Source organism: Phallusia mammillata, chromosome 5 (genome assembly GCF_965637545.1).
Source record: "Phallusia mammillata chromosome 5, kaPhaMamm4.hap1.1, whole genome shotgun sequence".
NCBI classification, from domain to species: domain Eukaryota; kingdom Metazoa; phylum Chordata; class Ascidiacea; order Phlebobranchia; family Ascidiidae; genus Phallusia; species Phallusia mammillata.
The window spans coordinates 16,398,737-16,421,026 of record NC_137256.1 but is presented as its reverse complement, the minus strand read 5'-3'; the positions used below and the strand labels follow the sequence as shown (position 1 = coordinate 16,421,026).

The 22,290-nt window shown below is 46.2% G+C and overlaps 15 non-coding genes and 1 pseudogene across 15 annotated transcripts; all 16 read left to right on the top strand.

The window, feature by feature from the left end:
- The first annotated feature begins 465 nt into the window (after positions 1-465).
- LOC145230780 (U6 spliceosomal RNA) lies at positions 466-572 on the top strand. The gene has a single exon (XR_013860769.1). It is a non-coding gene; the product is annotated as a U6 spliceosomal RNA (small nuclear RNA).
- A 1,199-nt stretch (positions 573-1,771) lies between these two features.
- On the top strand, positions 1,772-1,878 carry LOC145230779 (U6 spliceosomal RNA). The gene has a single exon (XR_013860768.1). It is a non-coding gene; the product is annotated as a U6 spliceosomal RNA (small nuclear RNA).
- Positions 1,879-3,086: 1,208 nt separating this feature from the next.
- Positions 3,087-3,193, top strand: LOC145230778 (U6 spliceosomal RNA). Its single transcript, XR_013860767.1, has one exon. It is a non-coding gene; the product is annotated as a U6 spliceosomal RNA (small nuclear RNA).
- A 1,199-nt stretch (positions 3,194-4,392) lies between these two features.
- LOC145230777 (U6 spliceosomal RNA) lies at positions 4,393-4,499 on the top strand. The gene has a single exon (XR_013860766.1). It is a non-coding gene; the product is annotated as a U6 spliceosomal RNA (small nuclear RNA).
- A 1,207-nt stretch (positions 4,500-5,706) lies between these two features.
- LOC145230774 (U6 spliceosomal RNA) lies at positions 5,707-5,813 on the top strand. Its single transcript, XR_013860765.1, has one exon. It is a non-coding gene; the product is annotated as a U6 spliceosomal RNA (small nuclear RNA).
- Positions 5,814-7,022: 1,209 nt separating this feature from the next.
- Positions 7,023-7,129, top strand: LOC145230773 (U6 spliceosomal RNA). The gene has a single exon (XR_013860764.1). It is a non-coding gene; the product is annotated as a U6 spliceosomal RNA (small nuclear RNA).
- A 1,208-nt stretch (positions 7,130-8,337) lies between these two features.
- LOC145230772 (U6 spliceosomal RNA) lies at positions 8,338-8,444 on the top strand. Its single transcript, XR_013860763.1, has one exon. It is a non-coding gene; the product is annotated as a U6 spliceosomal RNA (small nuclear RNA).
- Positions 8,445-9,653: 1,209 nt separating this feature from the next.
- On the top strand, positions 9,654-9,760 carry LOC145230771 (U6 spliceosomal RNA). The gene has a single exon (XR_013860762.1). It is a non-coding gene; the product is annotated as a U6 spliceosomal RNA (small nuclear RNA).
- Positions 9,761-10,959: 1,199 nt separating this feature from the next.
- Positions 10,960-11,066, top strand: LOC145230770 (U6 spliceosomal RNA). The gene has a single exon (XR_013860761.1). It is a non-coding gene; the product is annotated as a U6 spliceosomal RNA (small nuclear RNA).
- Positions 11,067-12,275: 1,209 nt separating this feature from the next.
- LOC145230769 (U6 spliceosomal RNA) lies at positions 12,276-12,382 on the top strand. The gene has a single exon (XR_013860760.1). It is a non-coding gene; the product is annotated as a U6 spliceosomal RNA (small nuclear RNA).
- A 1,209-nt stretch (positions 12,383-13,591) lies between these two features.
- Positions 13,592-13,698, top strand: LOC145230788 (U6 spliceosomal RNA). The gene has a single exon (XR_013860776.1). It is a non-coding gene; the product is annotated as a U6 spliceosomal RNA (small nuclear RNA).
- Positions 13,699-14,897: 1,199 nt separating this feature from the next.
- On the top strand, positions 14,898-15,004 carry LOC145230787 (U6 spliceosomal RNA). Its single transcript, XR_013860775.1, has one exon. It is a non-coding gene; the product is annotated as a U6 spliceosomal RNA (small nuclear RNA).
- Positions 15,005-16,213: 1,209 nt separating this feature from the next.
- LOC145230786 (U6 spliceosomal RNA) lies at positions 16,214-16,320 on the top strand. Its single transcript, XR_013860774.1, has one exon. It is a non-coding gene; the product is annotated as a U6 spliceosomal RNA (small nuclear RNA).
- A 1,209-nt stretch (positions 16,321-17,529) lies between these two features.
- Positions 17,530-17,636, top strand: LOC145230781 (U6 spliceosomal RNA). Its single transcript, XR_013860770.1, has one exon. It is a non-coding gene; the product is annotated as a U6 spliceosomal RNA (small nuclear RNA).
- A 1,209-nt stretch (positions 17,637-18,845) lies between these two features.
- On the top strand, positions 18,846-18,952 carry LOC145230768 (U6 spliceosomal RNA). The gene has a single exon (XR_013860759.1). It is a non-coding gene; the product is annotated as a U6 spliceosomal RNA (small nuclear RNA).
- Positions 18,953-20,151: 1,199 nt separating this feature from the next.
- On the top strand, positions 20,152-20,215 carry LOC145230783 (U6 spliceosomal RNA; annotated as a pseudogene).
- The last annotated feature ends 2,075 nt before the right edge of the window (positions 20,216-22,290 follow it).

The window sequence follows — 22,290 nt, the reverse complement described above, 5'->3', positions numbered from 1 at the left end:
TGTTGATAAATCGCTTTCTGTAGTTGGTCTCAAATTGCTTAACTGATCCCTTCGGACACTGCTTGGTGGTCTTTTCAGCTTTTTCAGCACGGCTACGCTTTCACATTGCGTTGACTCATGAGAATAAGTGGAAGCTAAGCTTTCGTTTGATTATTATTATCGGATGCATCTTGTCCTGAACTGACACAGCACATACCGACAGGTGTCACACGGCGAGAAAATCTCGGTTTCTCGGCTTTTCCCTGGAGGAGTAACGGACCTGGGGCAACGTTTTTTTGCCTTTTCTTTCGAATCGAAACGCCGCTCAAGATGGATGCGTTTGACGGCCTTCGTCTGCCCCGACGTACACATAACGTCTGTCTGGCGTTGTGACGTCACACCAGGAGCCCAGCACGGCGGTCCCCACAAACGGAAAATACCCCTCGTCGAGGTGGGACCTAAATTGCTGGTGGGGTTAACTTAAATGTACTTGCTTCGGCAGTACATATACTAAAATTGGAACGATACAGAGAAGATTAGCATGGCCCCTGCGCAAGGATGACACGCAAAATCGTGAAGCGTTCCTCATTTTTCCTCATTAATTTCTTCTTTCTCGGAAAAAAAATGAGATCTTGCAGAAATACTGCCCCCTGGGGTCTTGACAGCTCACAGACACACTGAAAGGCGGCGAAATAAGCGCATGATGAGAGTCTCTGTCGCAGAAGTCTTCGTTTTGTGCGCCGGATCGATTAATTATTATCAAAGACACGTGAGAGACCGGCGACTGTTTTTATGCGGTACGCGTGCCTTTGTCGCCCATACCGCTAAGCGGCGCTGCTGAACGCGCGCGGTGCGGTTTAAATGACCGGCCGTCTCGTTCAGCGCCGCACAGCGAAGCAGACCTCTCTTTTTCTTAGAGCACCACGCATCAAAACCGAACACGAAGGCAAAAAATAAGACACCGACGTAGGAGCTAGCACAGAAGAACGGGAAGGGTACTAAAACAACTATAGCTGCACCTAAAATAACAACAAGAAAAAAAGAGGAAAAAAATCTTAAGTGAGTTTTCTGCTTTACTATCATTTCTCACATGGCAGAAAAGTGGTATTTCATCACTACTCACACACCTTTCCTAAACCGGCTACCGGCTGTCTTTCGCTTGTTTTAGAGCCGAGAAAGAGCTATAGGCTACAGACATAACCGCATTGCCTTGCATACTGTTAGTTTGAAAACGGGGAAATCCGGTAGTTGAGAAAAATATATAAAAGGAACCTAACGCCAACTTTATTCTCTGCACTTCTTGCATCAGGTTTACCTTTCGTGCCTGTGTTGATAAATCGCTTTCTGTAGTTGGTCTCAAATTGCTTAACTGATCCCTTCGGACACTGCTTGGTGGTCTTTTCAGCTTTTTCAGCACGGCTACGCTTTCACATTGCGTTGACTCATGAGAATAAGTGGAAGCTAAGCTTTCGTTTGATTATTATTATCGGATGCATCTTGTCCTGAACTGACACAGCACATACCGACAGGTGTCACACGGCGAGAAAATCTCGGTTTCTCGGCTTTTCCCTGGAGGAGTAACGGACCTGGGGCAACGTTTTTTTGCCTTTTCTTTCGAATCGAAACGCCGCTCAAGATGGATGCGTTTGACGGCCTTCGTCTGCCCCGACGTACACATAACGTCTGTCTGGCGTTGTGACGTCACACCAGGAGCCCAGCACGACGGTCCCCACAAACGGAAAATACCCCTCGTCGAGGTGGGACCTAAATTGCTGGTGGGGTTAACTTAAATGTACTTGCTTCGGCAGTACATATACTAAAATTGGAACGATACAGAGAAGATTAGCATGGCCCCTGCGCAAGGATGACACGCAAAATCGTGAAGCGTTCCTCATTTTTCCTCATTAATTTCTTCTTTCTCGGAAAAAAATGAGATCTTGCAGAAATACTGCCCCCTGGGGTCTTGACAGCTCACAGACACACTGAAAGGCGGCGAAATAAGCGCATGATGAGAGTCTCTGTCGCAGAAGTCTTCGTTTTGTGCGCCGGATCGATTAATTATTATCAAAGACACGTGAGAGACCGGCGACTGTTTTTATGCGGTACGCGTGCCTTTGTCGCCCATACCGCTAAGCGGCGCTGCTGAACGCGCGCGGTGCGGTTTAAATGACCGGCCGTCTCGTTCAGCGCCGCACAGCGCCGCACAGCGAAGCAGACCTCCCTTTTTCTTAGAGCACCACGCATCAAAACCGAACACGAAGGCAAAAAATAAGACACCGACGTAGGAGCTAGCACAGAAGAACGGGAAGGGTACTAAAACAACTATAGCTGCACCTAAAATAACAACAAGAAAAAAAGAGGAAAAAAATCTTAAGTGAGTTTTCTGCTTTACTATCATTTCTCACATGGCAGAAAAGTGGTATTTCATCACTACTCACACACCTTTCCTAAACCGGCTACCGGCTGTCTTTCGCTTGTTTTAGAGCCGAGAAAGAGCTATAGGCTACAGACATAACCGCATTGCCTTGCATACTGTTAGTTTGAAAACGGGGAAATCCGGTAGTTGAGAAAAATATATAAAAGGAACCTAACGCCAACTTTATTCTCTGCACTTCTTGCATCAGGTTTACCTTTCGTGCCTGTGTTGATAAATCGCTTTCTGTAGTTGGTCTCAAATTGCTTAACTGATCCCTTCGGACACTGCTTGGTGGTCTTTTCAGCTTTTTCAGCACGGCTACGCTTTCACATTGCGTTGACTCATGAGAATAAGTGGAAGCTAAGCTTTCGTTTGATTATTATTATCGGATGCATCTTGTCCTGAACTGACACAGCACATACCGACAGGTGTCACACGGCGAGAAAATCTCGGTTTCTCGGCTTTTCCCTGGAGGAGTAACGGACCTGGGGCAACGTTTTTTTGCCTTTTCTTTCGAATCGAAACGCCGCTCAAGATGGATGCGTTTGACGGCCTTCGTCTGCCCCGACGTACACATAACGTCTGTCTGGCGTTGTGACGTCACACCAGGAGCCCAGCACGGCGGTCCCCACAAACGGAAAATACCCCTCGTCGAGGTGGGACCTAAATTGCTGGTGGGGTTAACTTAAATGTACTTGCTTCGGCAGTACATATACTAAAATTGGAACGATACAGAGAAGATTAGCATGGCCCCTGCGCAAGGATGACACGCAAAATCGTGAAGCGTTCCTCATTTTTCCTCATTAATTTCTTCTTTCTCGGAAAAAAAATGAGATCTTGCAGAAATACTGCCCCCTGGGGTCTTGACAGCTCACAGACACACTGAAAGGCGGCGAAATAAGCGCATGATGAGAGTCTCTGTCGCAGAAGTCTTCGTTTTGTGCGCCGGATCGATTAATTATTATCAAAGACACGTGAGAGACCGGCGACTGTTTTTATGCGGTACGCGTGCCTTTGTCGCCCATACCGCTAAGCGGCGCTGCTGAACGCGCGCGGTGCGGTTTAAATGACCGGCCGTCTCGTTCAGCGCCGCACAGCGAAGCAGACCTCTCTTTTTCTTAGAGCACCACGCATCAAAACCGAACACGAAGGCAAAAAATAAGACACCGACGTAGGAGCTAGCACAGAAGAACGGGAAGGGTACTAAAACAACTATAGCTGCACCTAAAATAACAACAAGAAAAAAAGAGGAAAAAAATCTTAAGTGAGTTTTCTGCTTTACTATCATTTCTCACATGGCAGAAAAGTGGTATTTCATCACTACTCACACACCTTTCCTAAACCGGCTACCGGCTGTCTTTCGCTTGTTTTAGAGCCGAGAAAGAGCTATAGGCTACAGACATAACCGCATTGCCTTGCATACTGTTAGTTTGAAAACGGGGAAATCCGGTAGTTGAGAAAAATATATAAAAGGAACCTAACGCCAACTTTATTCTCTGCACTTCTTGCATCAGGTTTACCTTTCGTGCCTGTGTTGATAAATCGCTTTCTGTAGTTGGTCTCAAATTGCTTAACTGATCCCTTCGGACACTGCTTGGTGGTCTTTTCAGCTTTTTCAGCACGGCTACGCTTTCACATTGCGTTGACTCATGAGAATAAGTGGAAGCTAAGCTTTCGTTTGATTATTATTATCGGATGCATCTTGTCCTGAACTGACACAGCACATACCGACAGGTGTCACACGGCGAGAAAATCTCGGTTTCTCGGCTTTTCCCTGGAGGAGTAACGGACCTGGGGCAACGTTTTTTTGCCTTTTCTTTCGAATCGAAACGCCGCTCAAGATGGATGCGTTTGACGGCCTTCGTCTGCCCCGACGTACACATAACGTCTGTCTGGCGTTGTGACGTCACACCAGGAGCCCAGCACGACGGTCCCCACAAACGGAAAATACCCCTCGTCGAGGTGGGACCTAAATTGCTGGTGGGGTTAACTTAAATGTACTTGCTTCGGCAGTACATATACTAAAATTGGAACGATACAGAGAAGATTAGCATGGCCCCTGCGCAAGGATGACACGCAAAATCGTGAAGCGTTCCTCATTTTTCCTCATTAATTTCTTCTTTCTCGGAAAAAAATGAGATCTTGCAGAAATACTGCCCCCTGGGGTCTTGACAGCTCACAGACACACTGAAAGGCGGCGAATAAGCGCATGATGAGAGTCTCTGTCGCAGAAGTCTTCGTTTTGTGCGCCGGATCGATTAATTATTATCAAAGACACGTGAGAGACCGGCGACTGTTTTTATGCGGTACGCGTGCCTTTGTCGCCCATACCGCTAAGCGGCGCTGCTGAACGCGCGCGGTGCGGTTTAAATGACCGGCCGTCTCGTTCAGCGCCGCACAGCGCCGCACAGCGAAGCAGACCTCCCTTTTTCTTAGAGCACCACGCATCAAAACCGAACACGAAGGCAAAAAATAAGACACCGACGTAGGAGCTAGCACAGAAGAACGGGAAGGGTACTAAAACAACTATAGCTGCACCTAAAATAACAACAAGAAAAAAAGAGGAAAAAAATCTTAAGTGAGTTTTCTGCTTTACTATCATTTCTCACATGGCAGAAAAGTGGTATTTCATCACTACTCACACACCTTTCCTAAACCGGCTACCGGCTGTCTTTCGCTTGTTTTAGAGCCGAGAAAGAGCTATAGGCTACAGACATAACCGCATTGCCTTGCATACTGTTAGTTTGAAAACGGGGAAATCCGGTAGTTGAGAAAAATATATAAAAGGAACCTAACGCCAACTTTATTCTCTGCACTTCTTGCATCAGGTTTACCTTTCGTGCCTGTGTTGATAAATCGCTTTCTGTAGTTGGTCTCAAATTGCTTAACTGATCCCTTCGGACACTGCTTGGTGGTCTTTTCAGCTTTTTCAGCACGGCTACGCTTTCACATTGCGTTGACTCATGAGAATAAGTGGAAGCTAAGCTTTCGTTTGATTATTATTATCGGATGCATCTTGTCCTGAACTGACACAGCACATACCGACAGGTGTCACACGGCGAGAAAATCTCGGTTTCTCGGCTTTTCCCTGGAGGAGTAACGGACCTGGGGCAACGTTTTTTTGCCTTTTCTTTCGAATCGAAACGCCGCTCAAGATGGATGCGTTTGACGGCCTTCGTCTGCCCCGACGTACACATAACGTCTGTCTGGCGTTGTGACGTCACACCAGGAGCCCAGCACGGCGGTCCCCACAAACGGAAAATACCCCTCGTCGAGGTGGGACCTAAATTGCTGGTGGGGTTAACTTAAATGTACTTGCTTCGGCAGTACATATACTAAAATTGGAACGATACAGAGAAGATTAGCATGGCCCCTGCGCAAGGATGACACGCAAAATCGTGAAGCGTTCCTCATTTTTCCTCATTAATTTCTTCTTTCTCGGAAAAAAAATGAGATCTTGCAGAAATACTGCCCCCTGGGGTCTTGACAGCTCACAGACACACTGAAAGGCGGCGAAATAAGCGCATGATGAGAGTCTCTGTCGCAGAAGTCTTCGTTTTGTGCGCCGGATCGATTAATTATTATCAAAGACACGTGAGAGACCGGCGACTGTTTTTATGCGGTACGCGTGCCTTTGTCGCCCATACCGCTAAGCGGCGCTGCTGAACGCGCGCGGTGCGGTTTAAATGACCGGCCGTCTCGTTCAGCGCCGCACAGCGCCGCACAGCGAAGCAGACCTCCCTTTTTCTTAGAGCACCACGCATCAAAACCGAACACGAAGGCAAAAAATAAGACACCGACGTAGGAGCTAGCACAGAAGAACGGGAAGGGTACTAAAACAACTATAGCTGCACCTAAAATAACAACAAGAAAAAAAGAGGAAAAAAATCTTAAGTGAGTTTTCTGCTTTACTATCATTTCTCACATGGCAGAAAAGTGGTATTTCATCACTACTCACACACCTTTCCTAAACCGGCTACCGGCTGTCTTTCGCTTGTTTTAGAGCCGAGAAAGAGCTATAGGCTACAGACATAACCGCATTGCCTTGCATACTGTTAGTTTGAAAACGGGGAAATCCGGTAGTTGAGAAAAATATATAAAAGGAACCTAACGCCAACTTTATTCTCTGCACTTCTTGCATCAGGTTTACCTTTCGTGCCTGTGTTGATAAATCGCTTTCTGTAGTTGGTCTCAAATTGCTTAACTGATCCCTTCGGACACTGCTTGGTGGTCTTTTCAGCTTTTTCAGCACGGCTACGCTTTCACATTGCGTTGACTCATGAGAATAAGTGGAAGCTAAGCTTTCGTTTGATTATTATTATCGGATGCATCTTGTCCTGAACTGACACAGCACATACCGACAGGTGTCACACGGCGAGAAAATATCGGTTTCTCGGCTTTTCCCTGGAGGAGTAACGGACCTGGGGCAACGTTTTTTTGCCTTTTCTTTCGAATCGAAACGCCGCTCAAGATGGATGCGTTTGACGGCCTTCGTCTGCCCCGACGTACACATAACGTCTGTCTGGCGTTGTGACGTCACACCAGGAGCCCAGCACGGCGGTCCCCACAAACGGAAAATACCCCTCGTCGAGGTGGGACCTAAATTGCTGGTGGGGTTAACTTAAATGTACTTGCTTCGGCAGTACATATACTAAAATTGGAACGATACAGAGAAGATTAGCATGGCCCCTGCGCAAGGATGACACGCAAAATCGTGAAGCGTTCCTCATTTTTCCTCATTAATTTCTTCTTTCTCGGAAAAAAAATGAGATCTTGCAGAAATACTGCCCCCTGGGGTCTTGACAGCTCACAGACACACTGAAAGGCGGCGAAATAAGCGCATGATGAGAGTCTCTGTCGCAGAAGTCTTCGTTTTGTGCGCCGGATCGATTAATTATTATCAAAGACACGTGAGAGACCGGCGACTGTTTTTATGCGGTACGCGTGCCTTTGTCGCCCATACCGCTAAGCGGCGCTGCTGAACGCGCGCGGTGCGGTTTAAATGACCGGCCGTCTCGTTCAGCGCCGCACAGCGCCGCACAGCGAAGCAGACCTCCCTTTTTCTTAGAGCACCACGCATCAAAACCGAACACGAAGGCAAAAAATAAGACACCGACGTAGGAGCTAGCACAGAAGAACGGGAAGGGTACTAAAACAACTATAGCTGCACCTAAAATAACAACAAGAAAAAAAGAGGAAAAAAATCTTAAGTGAGTTTTCTGCTTTACTATCATTTCTCACATGGCAGAAAAGTGGTATTTCATCACTACTCACACACCTTTCCTAAACCGGCTACCGGCTGTCTTTCGCTTGTTTTAGAGCCGAGAAAGAGCTATAGGCTACAGACATAACCGCATTGCCTTGCATACTGTTAGTTTGAAAACGGGGAAATCCGGTAGTTGAGAAAAATATATAAAAGGAACCTAACGCCAACTTTATTCTCTGCACTTCTTGCATCAGGTTTACCTTTCGTGCCTGTGTTGATAAATCGCTTTCTGTAGTTGGTCTCAAATTGCTTAACTGATCCCTTCGGACACTGCTTGGTGGTCTTTTCAGCTTTTTCAGCACGGCTACGCTTTCACATTGCGTTGACTCATGAGAATAAGTGGAAGCTAAGCTTTCGTTTGATTATTATTATCGGATGCATCTTGTCCTGAACTGACACAGCACATACCGACAGGTGTCACACGGCGAGAAAATCTCGGTTTCTCGGCTTTTCCCTGGAGGAGTAACGGACCTGGGGCAACGTTTTTTTGCCTTTTCTTTCGAATCGAAACGCCGCTCAAGATGGATGCGTTTGACGGCTTCGTCTGCCCCGACGTACACATAACGTCTGTCTGGCGTTGTGACGTCACACCAGGAGCCCAGCACGGCGGTCCCCACAAACGGAAAATACCCCTCGTCGAGGTGGGACCTAAATTGCTGGTGGGGTTAACTTAAATGTACTTGCTTCGGCAGTACATATACTAAAATTGGAACGATACAGAGAAGATTAGCATGGCCCCTGCGCAAGGATGACACGCAAAATCGTGAAGCGTTCCTCATTTTTCCTCATTAATTTCTTCTTTCTCGGAAAAAAAATGAGATCTTGCAGAAATACTGCCCCCTGGGGTCTTGACAGCTCACAGACACACTGAAAGGCGGCGAAATAAGCGCATGATGAGAGTCTCTGTCGCAGAAGTCTTCGTTTTGTGCGCCGGATCGATTAATTATTATCAAAGACACGTGAGAGACCGGCGACTGTTTTTATGCGGTACGCGTGCCTTTGTCGCCCATACCGCTAAGCGGCGCTGCTGAACGCGCGCGGTGCGGTTTAAATGACCGGCCGTCTCGTTCAGCGCCGCACAGCGCCGCACAGCGAAGCAGACCTCCCTTTTTCTTAGAGCACCACGCATCAAAACCGAACACGAAGGCAAAAAATAAGACACCGACGTAGGAGCTAGCACAGAAGAACGGGAAGGGTACTAAAACAACTATAGCTGCACCTAAAATAACAACAAGAAAAAAAGAGGAAAAAAATCTTAAGTGAGTTTTCTGCTTTACTATCATTTCTCACATGGCAGAAAAGTGGTATTTCATCACTACTCACACACCTTTCCTAAACCGGCTACCGGCTGTCTTTCGCTTGTTTTAGAGCCGAGAAAGAGCTATAGGCTACAGACATAACCGCATTGCCTTGCATACTGTTAGTTTGAAAACGGGGAAATCCGGTAGTTGAGAAAAATATATAAAAGGAACCTAACGCCAACTTTATTCTCTGCACTTCTTGCATCAGGTTTACCTTTCGTGCCTGTGTTGATAAATCGCTTTCTGTAGTTGGTCTCAAATTGCTTAACTGATCCCTTCGGACACTGCTTGGTGGTCTTTTCAGCTTTTTCAGCACGGCTACGCTTTCACATTGCGTTGACTCATGAGAATAAGTGGAAGCTAAGCTTTCGTTTGATTATTATTATCGGATGCATCTTGTCCTGAACTGACACAGCACATACCGACAGGTGTCACACGGCGAGAAAATCTCGGTTTCTCGGCTTTTCCCTGGAGGAGTAACGGACCTGGGGCAACGTTTTTTTGCCTTTTCTTTCGAATCGAAACGCCGCTCAAGATGGATGCGTTTGACGGCCTTCGTCTGCCCCGACGTACACATAACGTCTGTCTGGCGTTGTGACGTCACACCAGGAGCCCAGCACGGCGGTCCCCACAAACGGAAAATACCCCTCGTCGAGGTGGGACCTAAATTGCTGGTGGGGTTAACTTAAATGTACTTGCTTCGGCAGTACATATACTAAAATTGGAACGATACAGAGAAGATTAGCATGGCCCCTGCGCAAGGATGACACGCAAAATCGTGAAGCGTTCCTCATTTTTCCTCATTAATTTCTTCTTTCTCGGAAAAAAAATGAGATCTTGCAGAAATACTGCCCCCTGGGGTCTTGACAGCTCACAGACACACTGAAAGGCGGCGAAATAAGCGCATGATGAGAGTCTCTGTCGCAGAAGTCTTCGTTTTGTGCGCCGGATCGATTAATTATTATCAAAGACACGTGAGAGACCGGCGACTGTTTTTATGCGGTACGCGTGCCTTTGTCGCCCATACCGCTAAGCGGCGCTGCTGAACGCGCGCGGTGCGGTTTAAATGACCGGCCGTCTCGTTCAGCGCCGCACAGCGAAGCAGACCTCCCTTTTTCTTAGAGCACCACGCATCAAAACCGAACACGAAGGCAAAAAATAAGACACCGACGTAGGAGCTAGCACAGAAGAACGGGAAGGGTACTAAAACAACTATAGCTGCACCTAAAATAACAACAAGAAAAAAAGAGGAAAAAAATCTTAAGTGAGTTTTCTGCTTTACTATCATTTCTCACATGGCAGAAAAGTGGTATTTCATCACTACTCACACACCTTTCCTAAACCGGCTACCGGCTGTCTTTCGCTTGTTTTAGAGCCGAGAAAGAGCTATAGGCTACAGACATAACCGCATTGCCTTGCATACTGTTAGTTTGAAAACGGGGAAATCCGGTAGTTGAGAAAAATATATAAAAGGAACCTAACGCCAACTTTATTCTCTGCACTTCTTGCATCAGGTTTACCTTTCGTGCCTGTGTTGATAAATCGCTTTCTGTAGTTGGTCTCAAATTGCTTAACTGATCCCTTCGGACACTGCTTGGTGGTCTTTTCAGCTTTTTCAGCACGGCTACGCTTTCACATTGCGTTGACTCATGAGAATAAGTGGAAGCTAAGCTTTCGTTTGATTATTATTATCGGATGCATCTTGTCCTGAACTGACACAGCACATACCGACAGGTGTCACACGGCGAGAAAATCTCGGTTTCTCGGCTTTTCCCTGGAGGAGTAACGGACCTGGGGCAACGTTTTTTTGCCTTTTCTTTCGAATCGAAACGCCGCTCAAGATGGATGCGTTTGACGGCCTTCGTCTGCCCCGACGTACACATAACGTCTGTCTGGCGTTGTGACGTCACACCAGGAGCCCAGCACGGCGGTCCCCACAAACGGAAAATACCCCTCGTCGAGGTGGGACCTAAATTGCTGGTGGGGTTAACTTAAATGTACTTGCTTCGGCAGTACATATACTAAAATTGGAACGATACAGAGAAGATTAGCATGGCCCCTGCGCAAGGATGACACGCAAAATCGTGAAGCGTTCCTCATTTTTCCTCATTAATTTCTTCTTTCTCGGAAAAAAAATGAGATCTTGCAGAAATACTGCCCCCTGGGGTCTTGACAGCTCACAGACACACTGAAAGGCGGCGAAATAAGCGCATGATGAGAGTCTCTGTCGCAGAAGTCTTCGTTTTGTGCGCCGGATCGATTAATTATTATCAAAGACACGTGAGAGACCGGCGACTGTTTTTATGCGGTACGCGTGCCTTTGTCGCCCATACCGCTAAGCGGCGCTGCTGAACGCGCGCGGTGCGGTTTAAATGACCGGCCGTCTCGTTCAGCGCCGCACAGCGCCGCACAGCGAAGCAGACCTCCCTTTTTCTTAGAGCACCACGCATCAAAACCGAACACGAAGGCAAAAAATAAGACACCGACGTAGGAGCTAGCACAGAAGAACGGGAAGGGTACTAAAACAACTATAGCTGCACCTAAAATAACAACAAGAAAAAAAGAGGAAAAAAATCTTAAGTGAGTTTTCTGCTTTACTATCATTTCTCACATGGCAGAAAAGTGGTATTTCATCACTACTCACACACCTTTCCTAAACCGGCTACCGGCTGTCTTTCGCTTGTTTTAGAGCCGAGAAAGAGCTATAGGCTACAGACATAACCGCATTGCCTTGCATACTGTTAGTTTGAAAACGGGGAAATCCGGTAGTTGAGAAAAATATATAAAAGGAACCTAACGCCAACTTTATTCTCTGCACTTCTTGCATCAGGTTTACCTTTCGTGCCTGTGTTGATAAATCGCTTTCTGTAGTTGGTCTCAAATTGCTTAACTGATCCCTTCGGACACTGCTTGGTGGTCTTTTCAGCTTTTTCAGCACGGCTACGCTTTCACATTGCGTTGACTCATGAGAATAAGTGGAAGCTAAGCTTTCGTTTGATTATTATTATCGGATGCATCTTGTCCTGAACTGACACAGCACATACCGACAGGTGTCACACGGCGAGAAAATCTCGGTTTCTCGGCTTTTCCCTGGAGGAGTAACGGACCTGGGGCAACGTTTTTTTGCCTTTTCTTTCGAATCGAAACGCCGCTCAAGATGGATGCGTTTGACGGCCTTCGTCTGCCCCGACGTACACATAACGTCTGTCTGGCGTTGTGACGTCACACCAGGAGCCCAGCACGGCGGTCCCCACAAACGGAAAATACCCCTCGTCGAGGTGGGACCTAAATTGCTGGTGGGGTTAACTTAAATGTACTTGCTTCGGCAGTACATATACTAAAATTGGAACGATACAGAGAAGATTAGCATGGCCCCTGCGCAAGGATGACACGCAAAATCGTGAAGCGTTCCTCATTTTTCCTCATTAATTTCTTCTTTCTCGGAAAAAAAATGAGATCTTGCAGAAATACTGCCCCCTGGGGTCTTGACAGCTCACAGACACACTGAAAGGCGGCGAAATAAGCGCATGATGAGAGTCTCTGTCGCAGAAGTCTTCGTTTTGTGCGCCGGATCGATTAATTATTATCAAAGACACGTGAGAGACCGGCGACTGTTTTTATGCGGTACGCGTGCCTTTGTCGCCCATACCGCTAAGCGGCGCTGCTGAACGCGCGCGGTGCGGTTTAAATGACCGGCCGTCTCGTTCAGCGCCGCACAGCGCCGCACAGCGAAGCAGACCTCCCTTTTTCTTAGAGCACCACGCATCAAAACCGAACACGAAGGCAAAAAATAAGACACCGACGTAGGAGCTAGCACAGAAGAACGGGAAGGGTACTAAAACAACTATAGCTGCACCTAAAATAACAACAAGAAAAAAAGAGGAAAAAAATCTTAAGTGAGTTTTCTGCTTTACTATCATTTCTCACATGGCAGAAAAGTGGTATTTCATCACTACTCACACACCTTTCCTAAACCGGCTACCGGCTGTCTTTCGCTTGTTTTAGAGCCGAGAAAGAGCTATAGGCTACAGACATAACCGCATTGCCTTGCATACTGTTAGTTTGAAAACGGGGAAATCCGGTAGTTGAGAAAAATATATAAAAGGAACCTAACGCCAACTTTATTCTCTGCACTTCTTGCATCAGGTTTACCTTTCGTGCCTGTGTTGATAAATCGCTTTCTGTAGTTGGTCTCAAATTGCTTAACTGATCCCTTCGGACACTGCTTGGTGGTCTTTTCAGCTTTTTCAGCACGGCTACGCTTTCACATTGCGTTGACTCATGAGAATAAGTGGAAGCTAAGCTTTCGTTTGATTATTATTATCGGATGCATCTTGTCCTGAACTGACACAGCACATACCGACAGGTGTCACACGGCGAGAAAATATCGGTTTCTCGGCTTTTCCCTGGAGGAGTAACGGACCTGGGGCAACGTTTTTTTGCCTTTTCTTTCGAATCGAAACGCCGCTCAAGATGGATGCGTTTGACGGCCTTCGTCTGCCCCGACGTACACATAACGTCTGTCTGGCGTTGTGACGTCACACCAGGAGCCCAGCACGGCGGTCCCCACAAACGGAAAATACCCCTCGTCGAGGTGGGACCTAAATTGCTGGTGGGGTTAACTTAAATGTACTTGCTTCGGCAGTACATATACTAAAATTGGAACGATACAGAGAAGATTAGCATGGCCCCTGCGCAAGGATGACACGCAAAATCGTGAAGCGTTCCTCATTTTTCCTCATTAATTTCTTCTTTCTCGGAAAAAAAATGAGATCTTGCAGAAATACTGCCCCCTGGGGTCTTGACAGCTCACAGACACACTGAAAGGCGGCGAAATAAGCGCATGATGAGAGTCTCTGTCGCAGAAGTCTTCGTTTTGTGCGCCGGATCGATTAATTATTATCAAAGACACGTGAGAGACCGGCGACTGTTTTTATGCGGTACGCGTGCCTTTGTCGCCCATACCGCTAAGCGGCGCTGCTGAACGCGCGCGGTGCGGTTTAAATGACCGGCCGTCTCGTTCAGCGCCGCACAGCGAAGCAGACCTCCCTTTTTCTTAGAGCACCACGCATCAAAACCGAACACGAAGGCAAAAAATAAGACACCGACGTAGGAGCTAGCACAGAAGAACGGGAAGGGTACTAAAACAACTATAGCTGCACCTAAAATAACAACAAGAAAAAAAGAGGAAAAAAATCTTAAGTGAGTTTTCTGCTTTACTATCATTTCTCACATGGCAGAAAAGTGGTATTTCATCACTACTCACACACCTTTCCTAAACCGGCTACCGGCTGTCTTTCGCTTGTTTTAGAGCCGAGAAAGAGCTATAGGCTACAGACATAACCGCATTGCCTTGCATACTGTTAGTTTGAAAACGGGGAAATCCGGTAGTTGAGAAAAATATATAAAAGGAACCTAACGCCAACTTTATTCTCTGCACTTCTTGCATCAGGTTTACCTTTCGTGCCTGTGTTGATAAATCGCTTTCTGTAGTTGGTCTCAAATTGCTTAACTGATCCCTTCGGACACTGCTTGGTGGTCTTTTCAGCTTTTTCAGCACGGCTACGCTTTCACATTGCGTTGACTCATGAGAATAAGTGGAAGCTAAGCTTTCGTTTGATTATTATTATCGGATGCATCTTGTCCTGAACTGACACAGCACATACCGACAGGTGTCACACGGCGAGAAAATCTCGGTTTCTCGGCTTTTCCCTGGAGGAGTAACGGACCTGGGGCAACGTTTTTTTGCCTTTTCTTTCGAATCGAAACGCCGCTCAAGATGGATGCGTTTGACGGCCTTCGTCTGCCCCGACGTACACATAACGTCTGTCTGGCGTTGTGACGTCACACCAGGAGCCCAGCACGGCGGTCCCCACAAACGGAAAATACCCCTCGTCGAGGTGGGACCTAAATTGCTGGTGGGGTTAACTTAAATGTACTTGCTTCGGCAGTACATATACTAAAATTGGAACGATACAGAGAAGATTAGCATGGCCCCTGCGCAAGGATGACACGCAAAATCGTGAAGCGTTCCTCATTTTTCCTCATTAATTTCTTCTTTCTCGGAAAAAAAATGAGATCTTGCAGAAATACTGCCCCCTGGGGTCTTGACAGCTCACAGACACACTGAAAGGCGGCGAAATAAGCGCATGATGAGAGTCTCTGTCGCAGAAGTCTTCGTTTTGTGCGCCGGATCGATTAATTATTATCAAAGACACGTGAGAGACCGGCGACTGTTTTTATGCGGTACGCGTGCCTTTGTCGCCCATACCGCTAAGCGGCGCTGCTGAACGCGCGCGGTGCGGTTTAAATGACCGGCCGTCTCGTTCAGCGCCGCACAGCGCCGCACAGCGAAGCAGACCTCCCTTTTTCTTAGAGCACCACGCATCAAAACCGAACACGAAGGCAAAAAATAAGACACCGACGTAGGAGCTAGCACAGAAGAACGGGAAGGGTACTAAAACAACTATAGCTGCACCTAAAATAACAACAAGAAAAAAAGAGGAAAAAAATCTTAAGTGAGTTTTCTGCTTTACTATCATTTCTCACATGGCAGAAAAGTGGTATTTCATCACTACTCACACACCTTTCCTAAACCGGCTACCGGCTGTCTTTCGCTTGTTTTAGAGCCGAGAAAGAGCTATAGGCTACAGACATAACCGCATTGCCTTGCATACTGTTAGTTTGAAAACGGGGAAATCCGGTAGTTGAGAAAAATATATAAAAGGAACCTAACGCCAACTTTATTCTCTGCACTTCTTGCATCAGGTTTACCTTTCGTGCCTGTGTTGATAAATCGCTTTCTGTAGTTGGTCTCAAATTGCTTAACTGATCCCTTCGGACACTGCTTGGTGGTCTTTTCAGCTTTTTCAGCACGGCTACGCTTTCACATTGCGTTGACTCATGAGAATAAGTGGAAGCTAAGCTTTCGTTTGATTATTATTATCGGATGCATCTTGTCCTGAACTGACACAGCACATACCGACAGGTGTCACACGGCGAGAAAATCTCGGTTTCTCGGCTTTTCCCTGGAGGAGTAACGGACCTGGGGCAACGTTTTTTTGCCTTTTCTTTCGAATCGAAACGCCGCTCAAGATGGATGCGTTTGACGGCCTTCGTCTGCCCCGACGTACACATAACGTCTGTCTGGCGTTGTGACGTCACACCAGGAGCCCAGCACGGCGGTCCCCACAAACGGAAAATACCCCTCGTCGAGGTGGGACCTAAATTGCTGGTGGGGTTAACTTAAATGTACTTGCTTCGGCAGTACATATACTAAAATTGGAACGATACAGAGAAGATTAGCATGGCCCCTGCGCAAGGATGACACGCAAAATCGTGAAGCGTTCCTCATTTTTCCTCATTAATTTCTTCTTTCTCGGAAAAAAAATGAGATCTTGCAGAAATACTGCCCCCTGGGGTCTTGACAGCTCACAGACACACTGAAAGGCGGCGAAATAAGCGCATGATGAGAGTCTCTGTCGCAGAAGTCTTCGTTTTGTGCGCCGGATCGATTAATTATTATCAAAGACACGTGAGAGACCGGCGACTGTTTTTATGCGGTACGCGTGCCTTTGTCGCCCATACCGCTAAGCGGCGCTGCTGAACGCGCGCGGTGCGGTTTAAATGACCGGCCGTCTCGTTCAGCGCCGCACAGCGCCGCACAGCGAAGCAGACCTCCCTTTTTCTTAGAGCACCACGCATCAAAACCGAACACGAAGGCAAAAAATAAGACACCGACGTAGGAGCTAGCACAGAAGAACGGGAAGGGTACTAAAACAACTATAGCTGCACCTAAAATAACAACAAGAAAAAAAGAGGAAAAAAATCTTAAGTGAGTTTTCTGCTTTACTATCATTTCTCACATGGCAGAAAAGTGGTATTTCATCACTACTCACACACCTTTCCTAAACCGGCTACCGGCTGTCTTTCGCTTGTTTTAGAGCCGAGAAAGAGCTATAGGCTACAGACATAACCGCATTGCCTTGCATACTGTTAGTTTGAAAACGGGGAAATCCGGTAGTTGAGAAAAATATATAAAAGGAACCTAACGCCAACTTTATTCTCTGCACTTCTTGCATCAGGTTTACCTTTCGTGCCTGTGTTGATAAATCGCTTTCTGTAGTTGGTCTCAAATTGCTTAACTGATCCCTTCGGACACTGCTTGGTGGTCTTTTCAGCTTTTTCAGCACGGCTACGCTTTCACATTGCGTTGACTCATGAGAATAAGTGGAAGCTAAGCTTTCGTTTGATTATTATTATCGGATGCATCTTGTCCTGAACTGACACAGCACATACCGACAGGTGTCACACGGCGAGAAAATATCGGTTTCTCGGCTTTTCCCTGGAGGAGTAACGGACCTGGGGCAACGTTTTTTTGCCTTTTCTTTCGAATCGAAACGCCGCTCAAGATGGATGCGTTTGACGGCCTTCGTCTGCCCCGACGTACACATAACGTCTGTCTGGCGTTGTGACGTCACACCAGGAGCCCAGCACGGCGGTCCCCACAAACGGAAAATACCCCTCGTCGAGGTGGGACCTAAATTGCTGGTGGGGTTAACTTAAATGTACTTGCTTCGGCAGTACATATACTAAAATTGGAACGATACAGAGAAGATTAGCATGGCCCCTGCGCAAGGATGACACGCAAAATCGTGAAGCGTTCCTCATTTTTCCTCATTAATTTCTTCTTTCTCGGAAAAAAAATGAGATCTTGCAGAAATACTGCCCCCTGGGGTCTTGACAGCTCACAGACACACTGAAAGGCGGCGAAATAAGCGCATGATGAGAGTCTCTGTCGCAGAAGTCTTCGTTTTGTGCGCCGGATCGATTAATTATTATCAAAGACACGTGAGAGACCGGCGACTGTTTTTATGCGGTACGCGTGCCTTTGTCGCCCATACCGCTAAGCGGCGCTGCTGAACGCGCGCGGTGCGGTTTAAATGACCGGCCGTCTCGTTCAGCGCCGCACAGCGCCGCACAGCGAAGCAGACCTCCCTTTTTCTTAGAGCACCACGCATCAAAACCGAACACGAAGGCAAAAAATAAGACACCGACGTAGGAGCTAGCACAGAAGAACGGGAAGGGTACTAAAACAACTATAGCTGCACCTAAAATAACAACAAGAAAAAAAGAGGAAAAAAATCTTAAGTGAGTTTTCTGCTTTACTATCATTTCTCACATGGCAGAAAAGTGGTATTTCATCACTACTCACACACCTTTCCTAAACCGGCTACCGGCTGTCTTTCGCTTGTTTTAGAGCCGAGAAAGAGCTATAGGCTACAGACATAACCGCATTGCCTTGCATACTGTTAGTTTGAAAACGGGGAAATCCGGTAGTTGAGAAAAATATATAAAAGGAACCTAACGCCAACTTTATTCTCTGCACTTCTTGCATCAGGTTTACCTTTCGTGCCTGTGTTGATAAATCGCTTTCTGTAGTTGGTCTCAAATTGCTTAACTGATCCCTTCGGACACTGCTTGGTGGTCTTTTCAGCTTTTTCAGCACGGCTACGCTTTCACATTGCGTTGACTCATGAGAATAAGTGGAAGCTAAGCTTTCGTTTGATTATTATTATCGAAAGCATCTTGTCCTGAACTGACACAGCACATACCGACAGGTGTCACACGGCGAGAAAATCTCGGTTTCTCGGCTTTTCCCTGGAGGAGTAACGGACCTGGGGCAACGTTTTTTTGCCTTTTCTTTCGAATCGAAACGCCGCTCAAGATGGATGCGTTTGACGGCCTTCGTCTGCCCCGACGTACACATAACGTCTGTCTGGCGTTGTGACGTCACACCAGGAGCCCAGCACGGCGGTCCCCACAAACGGAAAATACCCCTCGTCGAGGTGGGACCTAAATTGCTGGTGGGGTTAACTTAAATGTACTTGCTTCGGCAGTACATATACTAAAATTGGAACGATACAGAGAAGATTAGCATGGCCCCTGCGCAAGGATGACACGCAAAATCGTGAAGCGTTCCTCATTTTTCCTCATTAATTTCTTCTTTCTCGGAAAAAAAATGAGATCTTGCAGAAATACTGCCCCCTGGGGTCTTGACAGCTCACAGACACACTGAAAGGCGGCGAAATAAGCGCATGATGAGAGTCTCTGTCGCAGAAGTCTTCGTTTTGTGCGCCGGATCGATTAATTATTATCAAAGACACGTGAGAGACCGGCGACTGTTTTTATGCGGTACGCGTGCCTTTGTCGCCCATACCGCTAAGCGGCGCTGCTGAACGCGCGCGGTGCGGTTTAAATGACCGGCCGTCTCGTTCAGCGCCGCACAGCGAAGCAGACCTCCCTTTTTCTTAGAGCACCACGCATCAAAACCGAACACGAAGGCAAAAAATAAGACACCGACGTAGGAGCTAGCACAGAAGAACGGGAAGGGTACTAAAACAACTATAGCTGCACCTAAAATAACAACAAGAAAAAAAGAGGAAAAAAATCTTAAGTGAGTTTTCTGCTTTAATATCATTTCTCACATGGCAGAAAAGTGGTATTTCATCACTACTCACACACCTTTCCTAAACCGGCTACCGGCTGTCTTTCGCTTGTTTTAGAGCCGAGAAAGAGCTATAGGCTACAGACATAACCGCATTGCCTTGCATACTGTTAGTTTGAAAACGGGGAAATCCGGTAGTTGAGAAAAAAATATAAAAGGAACCTAACGCCAACTTTATTCTCTGCACTTCTTGCATCAGGTTTACCTTTCGTGCCTGTGTTGATAAATCGCTTTCTGTAGTTGGTCTCAAATTGCTTAACTGATCCCTTCGGACACTGCTTGGTGGTCTTTTCAGCTTTTTCAGCACGGCTACGCTTTCACATTGCGTTGACTCATGAGAATAAGTGGAAGCTAAGCTTTCGTTTGATTATTATTATCGGATGCATCTTGTCCTGAACTGACACAGCACATACCGACAGGTGTCACACGGCGAGAAAATCTCGGTTTCTCGGCTTTTCCCTGGAGGAGTAACGGACCTGGGGCAACGTTTTTTTGCCTTTTCTTTCGAATCGAAACGCCGCTCAAGATGGATGCGTTTGACGGCCTTCGTCTGCCCCGACGTACACATAACGTCTGTCTGGCGTTGTGACGTCACACCAGGAGCCCAGCACGGCGGTCCCCACAAACGGAAAATACCCCTCGTCGAGGTGGGACCTAAATTGCTGGTGGGGTTAACTTAAATGTACTTGCTTCGGCAGTACATATACTAAAATTGGAACGATACAGAGAAGATTAGCATGGCCCCTAAGCGCGAAAGCTGGGACGCAATCTTCTACCTAAAGGGGGCAAGACGTAGCCGGAAAGGGGGCAAAAGAAAAGGGGCAAGAGATTGCGCCGCGGAGCGGCGCAATAGAGCGCCGGTAAAGTCGGAACGGGAAGTTTTAAGCATATTCGGGGTTGATATCTTCCGCGTTGTGATAATAACTTCTCCGTTTTTCAGGTTTACTCATAATTGCCGATAATTATCAAAAAGGTGTCCTGCTGAAAAAATTGCTGAAATACGTCAATTTGAATTTGCTATTTGATTTCATTTGTATCTTTGTTGGCCCTCAGCTGGACACCTTTCTCCGCACATTTGCTGTCTGTGCACCACTTGCGTGACAATTTTCTATGACATTTACATCTACCGATAAACTAAATTGTCTTTTGTTTTACTAACTCTACCCCAAAACGAACACAATACGTTTTTTCTATTTATATCTGACCACCTGACTTTTTTGCTCGCTTACCCAGCAATTTTGCCTCATAATAAGTTTGATAGCACTTGCTGCTTTACTGAACACCAACGTAGTAGCAAAATTGTCACAGTATATTGTTCATAACAGCGAACTACAATCACGTCAAAATTGCACTCGCTAAATACATGTACCTTAAAACAGATACAAAATTGCACCAAATATGCCGTAAAACACGTAGAAATCGCACTCATTTAATACATATAACTATTATAAATAATATAACTATTACTAAAATACAGTGCACAAATACAACTCAAATTGTTACAAAAAACAAACAAACAATTGGATGGCCCTGGAATGGGCCGTTCGCCAGGTATTTAACCTGATGTTGAGGGCGCTGCTACGGCTGCTGCTTTGGCTGCTGCTTCGGCTGCTTTGTCAGCACGTCGCTCAGCCCGTTTTGTTGCCAGCCACTCTTCCAATGGGATCTGGCCAGGCTGGTTTATCAACTTCCATCGCAAGTTTCACTGATGGAAAGACAGATTTTTTAAAAAATAAGCTAAATATTGTCGTGTCGAGTTTTGAGAAAGAAAACATTGAGAAGTCATGTTTGTATGAGTGGGCGTACCAGGCCCAAAGTCCAGATATTTGCAAAGCTTTTCGACATGGGTTATCCTCTGAAATCAAACTAGATGCCGCTGATTCGAACTGTGCGCAAGTGATCATTATAGCTGGGTTATCTTTAATGATGGAAACATGCAAGGAGAGATGTGCTATTGAACTGGTCTCCTTCAACTTTGTAAGTTGAGTCACCAGCGAAATTGCACGTTAGTTTTAAATTACATTTTCCAACGCAGGAAGAAACAGAAAGCATGAGGTTTTTGACTTCATTACTGCCGTACATATACCATCTTACAATGGACAACTGTCAAATAAATCCAGCAAGCTTTCGTAACTTGTCTGATGGAATTTCAAAACTTGACTCGCCAGTAAGGATATATGATATAAGTTTACGTTTAGACGTCAAATCAATTTACAATTTAGATGCTGGCGCTAACTGTGAGAAAGTGTAAAATATTACAGAGTCTTAAATACCTAGAAGCTTGCTTGCATAACATAAACGAGCTCAATTTGATTGGCTGTGAGATCGACGAAAACGGTTGTCACACACTGGCATCTGCGATACTTAAAGTTCGAAAAACGGTTTGTTGCACCTACGATATTAAACAAGTGTACATTATTTGACGTATTTTCTTTTAATAGATTAAACTGAATTTGTATGAGAACTCTATTGACGATCACGGTGTGTAAAGTATTTGTCAACCTGCTTAAAGTATCTTGAGGAACTCGGTCTAAAGTTTAATGCTGTTACGAAGGAGGGTGCAAAACACCTTGCAGTGGGGTTGAAAAAATTGGATCAACCGGTGCAGAAATCAGACGATGAGTAATTGTGTACAGCATTTTTGTTAAATCTAAATATCCTTACTTTAGATAAAAATAAATTTATTGGGATGCAACATTTTCGACGAGGGACTAAAATGTTTGTCAAGTCATGCTGACAAAATCGCTGAACTTGATGTGGAAGGATGCGGAGTAACTGAGATCGGAACAAAACATCTTTCACAAACTGTCAGGAGACTCAA